Source organism: Opisthorchis viverrini (genome assembly GCF_000715545.1).
Source record: "Opisthorchis viverrini unplaced genomic scaffold opera_v5_262, whole genome shotgun sequence".
NCBI classification, from domain to species: Eukaryota; Metazoa; Platyhelminthes; class Trematoda; order Opisthorchiida; family Opisthorchiidae; genus Opisthorchis; species Opisthorchis viverrini.
Genome location: NW_008751916.1, coordinates 674,696 through 684,866, shown reverse-complemented (window position 1 = coordinate 684,866; position 10,171 = coordinate 674,696).

Genomic DNA, 10,171 nt, shown 5'->3' with positions numbered 1-10,171 from the left:
TCGACACTCCGACCTAACGCCAGTAGGCTATGGGGCGGTCCACGAAGGCCTTGATGGCACCCTGGTCTGACCAGACCGTGTTCTTCGCTGGCCTTGAGCAGTCGTTGAATCGCGCTTAGCCGGGGCCAGACAGTGTGTCACACCACCAGTTGCTATCGAACCAGTTCGTCGAAGAGGTCGGGACGACGCTTGGTACCCAGTGGCGGTAAGCGTGAGCAACTGTTCATTTGCGTGTGGGGCAGCTGGCGCATCTGGCCCAGGAACTGGCCGAACCATACTGGCAGTCGCGCGAGAAGTTGGAACGTTCATCGGTGGAGAAACCGCTGACCAAGGTGGACCGATTCTTTGAACAGCTTGTAGCCGTGAAGTCAGAATCGCGGCGTCACGCTCGAAGCAGCCGGTGCTACATGTGCGGCAAGCCTGGCCACTGGGAGAATCAGTGTCCCCGCACCCGATCACTTTTACATAATAAAACTTCAGAGTACTCCGCTTTTCCGATCGGGTCGCGATTAGCGCACTGACACGGTACCATACAAGAAGTTGTCGGGGTAGAAGAGAGAAGTGAGTTGTTTGATTGATACAGCAGCCGACGTATCGCTGAGGCGAATAGTGATCCAAGCGCGCTAGCTGTGAGAGCGGGAGATGGATATCGACTGAAGATTGAGGGATTGCCAAAGCACTCGATACGGTTAGGCGGCAAGTCCTTTCCGCATGCGTCCCTGATCATCCCAGATGTAGAATAGTTAATATTGGGGGCGATTTGCCCCAAGGGCACAGGTTCCGTGGTTGATCTAAATCAGGAAAGCTGGTTAGAAGGTATGGCGCAATCAACCTTGACGTCTACCTAGACGCTTCCGTGAGTGAGCTGTGTGTCCGAAAATTTCCGTAGGTACGGATCGTTTTTGAGGAACTACCCCGAACTGTTCACGAGCGATGAGGATCCATTTGACTTCTGCCCGTGGAGTGAACACGAAATTCCTCCGTCATCGGAACGTTTTCGACCTTATGGTCTCATCAGAGGAGGTCCATAAACAGATTTGTTGAAGAATGGCATAATCGAAGAAGACAAAAGTGCGTACAATACCACAGTGTTGCCTTTAGGGAAAACGAACAGAAAACACAGGTTTCCCGTTGATTTTCGGTGGTTGATTGAACTGAACGTATATAGTGTTGACGCTGTGCCCTCGGTTGTAGAGATTTTCGATTGCCACAGCGTTCTCGATATTTCGTTGATTTCGACTTGCGTTCCGGATACAGGCAACCACCTTTCAAGGTGAAGGCCTGAGAGAAAACGGCGTTTCAGTTAAGGGACACCGAATATCAATTCAGACGAATGCCGTTTGGAGAGTCGGGGTAACCATTTACATTTCGGCTCTTCATGCCTCGCAGAATGATGACGTGTACGAGGAAGATATCGGAACCGTTCAAACGCTGTATTAAAGCGGATACGGTCGGCTGGCCTGCGGACAAATGAAGCCCAGAAATAGCTCTCTCGTAGTTCATTGACACTGCATATGGCATAAAGTGGGTCACGGAGAAGTTGGCTGACTTCCAGAAACTTGGCAAAGAACGAGGATTTTACTGTTTCCAATTCAAAGCGGCCTCTACGGCAATTTCTGGGACGAACAGAATACTATAGGCGGTTTGTTAAGGATTTCAACACGATCGCTGCGCCACTGCACGACTTACTCGTGCAAAATTTGGATCGACTGGAGAAACACATGAGGCTTTCGAGCTTTTCAAAGCTAGGATATTGTGTGTTGGCCGCAGAGATGCCCTGTGTTGCAATAGACGCTAGTGATTGATTTATCGACGCACTCCTGAGGCATAGAGATGAAGTTATCGAATATGTCATCCGTGTCCTGACTAACGTTGGACGAAAATACTCGACCGTTGAGAAGTGAGGTGATTGACAATGTGGTGTCCTGTAAGCGGTGGGTTGAGTCGGCAGCTGTGCCCAATCTGCGGGCGACGACGACCATTGGAGTGGTAATGCATCACATATTGGTGACCATTGGGTGCCAGCGATTATCCTAACCGATCATAAGCCTCGCTTCGAGAGCGAAGAATTTGAGAATTGTTTGCAGAAGCTGGGTGGCAGACGGTTAAGGATTGCAACATACCACCCGCAAACAAACGGCCTAACCAAACGTTACAACCGAAAAATCAAGGAATGGCTGGTGGCCAGTGGATGAGACTGGGACGTGGAATTACCAATGGTGTTGCAAGCGCATCGTGCTTCCATACAACGAACCATAAGCAAGTTCCCGTTTATGCTGATGTACGGTCGACGTCTACGCCTTCGATTTGTTCGGGAATTTGCGTTGTGGCCGGCAGCACGCTTCTCTCCAGGGCAGCTAAAGGAAGAAAGAAGGAGAGCTTGAGAAAACGTGACTCCCGGACAGGAAAGGCCTATGCAGAAATAGAAGGGCGCGAACAATCCCCATAAGCAGGAAGGTCAAGTGGGAGGATCAATAGTATCCTGGAGGGCGTGGAACCTGGGCATTTGATGGCAAGAACAGTTTGTCGTTATCGACCGTCGGGGAACGTCTATACCGTTTAAGATAATCGGGTAAATAAGACGTAGCCCCGCCAGTGTCGTGATGTACCCGAAGAATAGCCGAGTAGACCCGCTGCCGAAGCGAAGGTAAATGAAAATCGACGGCGCGCGAACGACTTTAGACGGTGAAGGTTTATAACCGTGATTATACCGATGAGAGGAGTGCGAGCAGTGTGTTGTTTTTGGAATTTCGCTTTGCGTCCTTTGGAAATAGTAGAGCTGTTGCGAAGTCTGCGAGGCCGCTTTGTACCAGTTTCTTGGATTTGAGTAATGGAGGATTGAGGCAATGAATATCCAGGAAAATTCACGAAGCCGTGTCCAGGAGACGATAGACATTTAGTTTTTGTTGATAAGTTGCAATTGCTGGTCGGTTACGCATGCTAAAAACCGTGAATGTTTATTGTCAGTAGACTGCAAATTCAAGCTTGACAGTGTATTGTAAAGGCCAGATTCTCTTTTGTTGCAAACGTTTGCATCTGAAACGAGTTCCGTGGGTCCACAATCTTCTCGGTAATGACACAAGAATTTCACTGACGGCTTAAATATGCAGTTCATTTTGGAGAAATCAAAGACTACTTATGAACCTGTCCATGGGAGTTTTAACCGCCGGTAAACAATTCCCGACTCTTCCCCTCATGAGCCCTTGTAAACTTGGACACATAATTAGATCAAACGCGCTAACGAACGTTCAAGGTCATGGCGAAACCGTACACTGAGTTTTATTGTCTGCAACAATAGATAATCTAAAAACCCACAACCCTTGACTGTTTATACCTAGTTGCCACAAATAAATGAGGAAGTGACTTACTCTCCAAGGAACAGTCGTCAAACTGAATTTCCACTACAAGGAAAAGGGCGATCGGAAAACTTTTGAGTAATGAGGAGCGTGATAATTGGACAAACAAGATACATTTACAACAAATTATGAAATATTGTCAGTTGTACTAGGCAAGTGATGTGTGCTGGTTTAGTCATTTTTCCGAATGGGTTTTCTGCTTATGATCTATTTGGTACAAACCCATCAGTGTATGCTTTGGCCTGATGTTGATTTAAGGTGAGATATGACCGATTAGGCTAATGGTGAACATCCAAGTCGAGAGGGTTTAGTTTAGTGAGTGACGGAACAATCAGCAGTTTCTCAGAAAAGTGAATGTCTGTGGTTGTACTTTATTTTGCATCATGTGCTTCAAACAACTGGGATGTACATTGTATTTGGAGCTTATTGAACATTCGACAACTTGATATATCTGATGCCTGTGGGCTTCAAGGAATTTTCAAATACTTTTCTGATGACAAATTTATATATTACTTATATTTCGCTTTTAAATCTGGTTAAACTAATCTTGTTTCTGCGGCCGTGTGGCAAACTAACTTATGCGGTAAAGAGAATCACAGAGCCTAATTGCTGATGAATATCAGTTTGAAGAGGACAGTGAGACAAATGCACTTTCTGCATACTATTGAAAGGGAGCAAGTAGGCAAAATTGATATAAAAGTTTGAAGAGACAGTGAGTCAAATGCACTTTCTGCATACTATTGAAAGGGAGCAAGTAGGCAAAATTGATATAAAATGTGGAATTCTGAACGGTAGACACATGGATAAAACGTCCACTCCGTACGAACATAGTTGACCTCGCAAAACACAGAGAAGCTTATGCACTATCAATTGATATACCTATGTGGAGAAAACGCTTTCACGATAGGTCATGAAAACATTGAAAATACCGTGGCGAATGAAGTGAACCCATGCGTGATTTATGGAACACAGTGGTGCTCCATTTTATATGGACATGTATAAAAATATGAAAAAGTACTGTGATGTGCGAGGAATGAATCACTTGAGTTAGTATATAATCGTATTTATGTTCCTCAACAACACCTTCTACAGATGTCACAGACGTTTTGTCAATGCTTTAGAAGCGAGCGCAGATAGTTGCTAAGATATGTCGAAATCTACTCAACTAACGAAAATTAAGGTTTAATTAATCAAGATATGATATGTTATCACACAGAATTTGCACCAGGACGTTGCCGTTATGACGTTATTCATCCATTGTTACTGGCATTGTGGATGCTCGTTTCTTCTACTGCCAACGTGCTCTTGGATTTTGAAGAAAGTAGTAGAAACGGTGGCCAGTCGGTCGCAGCAAACCTGCGTATCCACCGTGGTGTGTACTTCATTCAAGCTTTTTGTGCATCGTATCGCACTGTCAAACCGCAAAACATATAGTTCAAGCAATCCTGTTTCAAGTGACGGGTTAAGAGCAATATTGCTAATTACACCTGAAATTTCATGCCGTCTAGTCCAGTATGCATCTTGCATTCCACAATGTTGTACGTAGGAAACACACGCACACCTAAGACCTTGGCTACACCGTTCAATAAAATTCAATTAGTCGAAAAAACGGAACTTACCGGTGTAATTTTGCCCCCACTCTAACATCCATATTGCACGCAAAATAGTACATAATAAAGTAATAGTAATGTCCAGTAATTTTATTTGCCTCAATGATCATGTACCGTAACGCGATTTTGGCAGTGTTTGCTTGCATTTCCGTTAGCGAAGAGGTTACGTCCATTCTTAAGGAAGGGACCATCACATGTCGTAATGTCATTAGGCGTGTATTGGAAATGCGATCCCGAATATAATATGGACAAATGATCAAAGCAAATGAACTGTATGCTGAAACTTCGAACCAGAGGTATGTATCGCACGAGATGTTAACTTCGAGTAATCCGTAGGAGAATTTGGTATACCAATACAGTCGAAACCCAGGTGCTGTCTTTCGCTTTTGTTTTTCCCTGCATAACCTAGAGAATTTTGAAGTTTATATCCTAGGCGTGGTGAGCAAAAACGTATAAAACTAAACGGGAATCAATTACCCATGTAACTATGACACGACTTGCGACTGGAAATGTTATTGCGCGTGTGAAGTTTATAAAGTGGGCATAAGATTTCATATCCCGCACTGGGCTAAGCCCGAACACTTTAAGGTCGTTCGATGAAGACGCGAAAGTTGAGTTACCGTCGGTTTGTTTATGCTCAGCCACAAGCAACCGGGAAACCGTGGATTGACACTAAGCTGAGCCAGATTGATGGCACTTCATTACTTGCAGCGAGAGGTGATGACGATTATAGTGCTCCAAATCGGTTGTTTCTGTAGCATCCTAAATTTGCAATCGACGTTAGTTTTTCGACGTGACGCATGTTTAAAAGCCCTCCTAGACCAGCTTACAGAGCATCCAGGTATTCTGGCCCAACACTAGCTCTTAGCGTCCTTCTTTGCCAGATGCTCGAAATTATATGCAAAAGAAAATTAATGTTCCCAACTGCTTTGATCAATAAATGTTACTAACTGGGCCGAACAATTATATATGGCCTGCACTCCAATTATTGAATAAACGTTGCACATTATCGTAAATGAATAATAATTCCGTTTGCTACAATATTCATGTACCATGATACGTTGCCTTTGGGCAACCCCTAAACATGGTGTTTTTATCCATTCGAAGTAGAAACATCATAGGAGACGTAATCTGATTAGCCGTAATAATACTCTGAAGCATCATGCAAAAACCATGTGGTCAAAAATGATGCATTCAGAGAAGTCAGCTTGTTCTTGTTAACCTTGACGTTGGAGTGCAACGCGGTGCATTTTCAGGACGGATTAAGCTGAGTTAATCATGACCTGGCCAGCTAAACGATTTCTACAGCTATTGGGAACAAAGTCGGTTGTTGGCCCCTTGATACTAATGGTGTTAGCGCATTCAATGAAGTGGACATCGGTTTATTGTTACTCTGATGAATATCATAATAATTAAGAATTGCTCAACACAAAAAAGCCTGTGGTTCCTCGTCACCAAGGATGCTGTCAACTTGCTGAAGTCTATATACAAGTGGCTGAACGACCGAAATTCGCTACAAACAATAGACCCTAAGGATTAGTAACTTCACGCTTTGATTACTGCTTCATTGAGAGATTAGGGAACAAAAACAGAGCATGCTTACCGACAAACACGATTTAAGGAATGTTTGCTTATCAGAATGAGGACACTAACTATCAAATAGGAATTTGTCTGACACACCTGAGGAAGAAGAATTTTCATTTCCTTGCCGTCTAAGGAAACACAAGAACAGGGGCTAATGGCGTAATGAGGACAACTATTCAACAGTGCAGATCTACACTCCATCTGTTTGTTAGTTATCCTCGCAACTTACGAAATTCGGGACATGCGGCCACTAGTCGCAATGGGCTGAGTGAAACGTATCACTGTGGTAGAAACCAACATAATGGAATATAAGTTAATATTACATTCTTCTCCATTTCCCATCCGAAAAACATAACTTAAATCGACAGGTTGCCCTAAAAGCAGCCAAAAATTCAAAAACATAAACGTACGTGCTGTGTTATTTAAACAAAATTGTAAGAACGAATGCATAGCTCGAAATTATCACGAAGCACCATGGGACGTTTACACTCACGCACAGGAGATACAACAATTCAAGTCACCATGGATTCTGGTTGCTTATAATTTCTTCAAGAAACAGGTTTGCAGGGAAATATCATATGATAGCCTAATGAACATTTATGAGTCAAAAGCATATTGCCAGTTTCAACAGCAAAGAGATTGTGCGTATTAGATCTTGGGTCAGCAGGCATATTAACCTGCTCGGGTACGTGAGAAAAATGATGTAAAACCTAAGCTGCTCACCGGATTAAAAAATTAAACTAAAGTGGAATCAGCCACCTAGTTGTGGTTGTTTCTGAAATCTTGAAACGATAGACAGGGATCCTATTTCAATGGTTCTGCGGCTTACGCATTGTAATTGCCGCTTGGTCAGTAAATCTCAGTAAAGTAGCAAACTTATTCACACTTTGCATTTTCTTTTATTTATTGGACATTACATGTCCCATCTGTTTATTATTATTATTGCCAAAGGACAAACGAGAGAATTATCATTCCCCACAAATTTGACGATGGCGCTAAAGATAGGAGCGACGATGAACAGCCGCCTGTTTCCTTCACTTGATACGACATCCAATAAAATCTAGTAAAAACAAAAGAAACGCTCACCTATTCCCAAACAGTCTTTCACTTTACCATGTTGAATATAGTAGAGTTTGGTGTCAGTGTATTGTGCACACAGAGCCTGCACGGAAACGGACGTTAAGATATCTAAAATACTCCCCTAAGCAGCAGGTCATTTTGTTATGTTGTTCACATGACATTTATGCAGTAGCTGGTTAGAAATTAAGATATTCACGTGAATTCAGTACTTGCGCGCTGACCGTTTGCGCAAATGGCGTGAGCAATTATTTCAGAGGTAGCGAATGGATCTAATCACATGAGCTATGATTAATGAGCAACCTACGGGTGTTGCAGGCAAATAAAACCATTGATGGCGCAAAGTCGTGCGGGTATTTTTCACCAATAGTTCTCTAAGAAAGCAGAAAATTGGACTCAACGTGGACGTCACACAACCGTGCCATTAAGTAAAAACATTATTAAGAATTGATTTTCTGGAAACGTGCAGAAGCCCGTTCACGTCCATTCTTGGCATTCTTAGTATCCTCCACATATTAAGAGAAAAGCACGGCAAATCAGAACATCACTTATTACCTGTTGAAAAACAAAATTAATGTTTGAAAAAGTTTTCTATGTTGGAAAATGTTGGCAGCTCAGGTGGGGTAGATGGTCGTTGGCTTGGTCGCTAAGCTGGGCAATTCGATTGCGAACGTTTCATCAGCAATCGAGGTGACATCATCAGTGCGTTATTGTGGGCGTTGTTGTGCGTAGCAATGGGTTGTTGGTTGTGCACTGAGTGGTGTTACGTGCGTGCTAATATATGTGCTGCTAGCCCGGAGCGACCTTTGATCGTGATCAGTTGTTCGAGCGGGTGGTTCCATCGGTTGCTCTGTTTTGCCGAGTCCTCATTCGCCGATGCCAATGTGACCTTTGAACTTGGCATCCCTCGGTGTCGTATTTTGGTCGATGATGTAATGACCTTAGTCCTCTCGCGTTCCTGCATGTGACCTTTATTGATTTGATTCCGGGGAGTTCCTTGTTTGTTTGTTTGTGAATTTAATATGCGGTCGCCTTTGAGCGTTCCGGTTGAGACGTTGGTCTCTTGCACGTAAAATGGCGTAAACTGGATCTTGTTCGATGCACCGGTTGATTGATTCCGCCGTGCAGTGCCATGCATCCAGGAATTCTCTTCTGTGTCCCGTGTCTCCGTGTGCCAAAATCGTTGTGTTTTCCACATTGAATTTGTGGCCTGATCGCTTCCCGTGTATAGACATCAAGGACAAGTGGTCATTTCTACTGACAGCCACGTGGTGTTCCTTTATTCGTGTACATAATTTCCTCCCAGTGTGCCCAACGTAAAGTATGTTGCAGTCGTTGCAGTTGATTTGATATATCACACTGTTCCTCTTGGTTTTGTCTCGGTTGTCCTTCGGTCTAGAGATTAATTTACTTAGGGTGGCATTCGGTTTGTGAGCCACAAGATTCCTTTTTGGGCCAATAATCTGGTTGCGAGTTCTGATGTATTCTTGTTGTGGAGAAGGTCTACCCATCTGGTGGCTTGTTCTTGCTGTCGCTGTGGTGCAATATGTCTCCGCCCTCTTGAACAAGGTTTGGACGCAGCTGTTTTTGTGGTTTGCTGGACGACTGCGGTTGTATTTCAGTATTTGATCTGTACGAGTCTCTTTATGGTATATGCAGGTTACCAGATTCCCATCTACGTTTCTGTTTACTAGGACGTCTAAGAATGGTGAACGATTGTTTCTTTCCAGTTTGATTGTAAACTTGATACCTTGAAACGCTGTTTTGAGCAGTTCATGTGCGTCGTGTATTGAATCCCGTTTCATGATGACAAAGACGTCGTCCACGTAGCGGATCCATAGCTTTGGATTGATGATCGGCAGTGCCGCACGCTCTAGCCTTTGCATTACCACCTCAGCAATAAATTCCCAAATTAAGGGGAGAACATTTCAGTTAGTTTTCATAGCTAAACACGATTTCCTACTGATGCCGTCAAAAAGTAATCCATAAAATCCATCAATCTCGTGAAACTTCTTTCAGACGATAGTCGTTGTCGTTAAGTGTAAAAGTGTTCCTTCACTTCTTTAGCGTGGATAATAACTCTCCATCATGTAAATTTAAATCCACTGTCCCGTTGTGATGTAAAATTCTAAAGTTTTTTGAAAATGTGATCATATAATACGCAAAGCAATATTCTGAAAACTCTGAGTAATTCAACCGTTGAGTCGCGATTCATTGTCGTCAACAGCATGTCCTGATTTTCTACGCTTTGTGTCGCTCGCTTACCCCTTGCAAAAACAAAGCAATATACACTTACTTGGCTGCGTCTGATTCTCCGCTTCAGACATGTGTGGAAACAGTATATTAGTCACCAGCTGACCAATGAATAAAGTACGCTCGTATCACTACCTTAGGAGATCTCGATTTGTATTTTATGCATGCATTACCCCAAGTAAATCGATGCTAATGTGAGACTATTGTGCTACACCAATAAAACTAGCACTGCACAATTGAAGTTGCCTTATTTCTAAGTAAGAATCACGTTAATAACAAACGTTTGCCCAA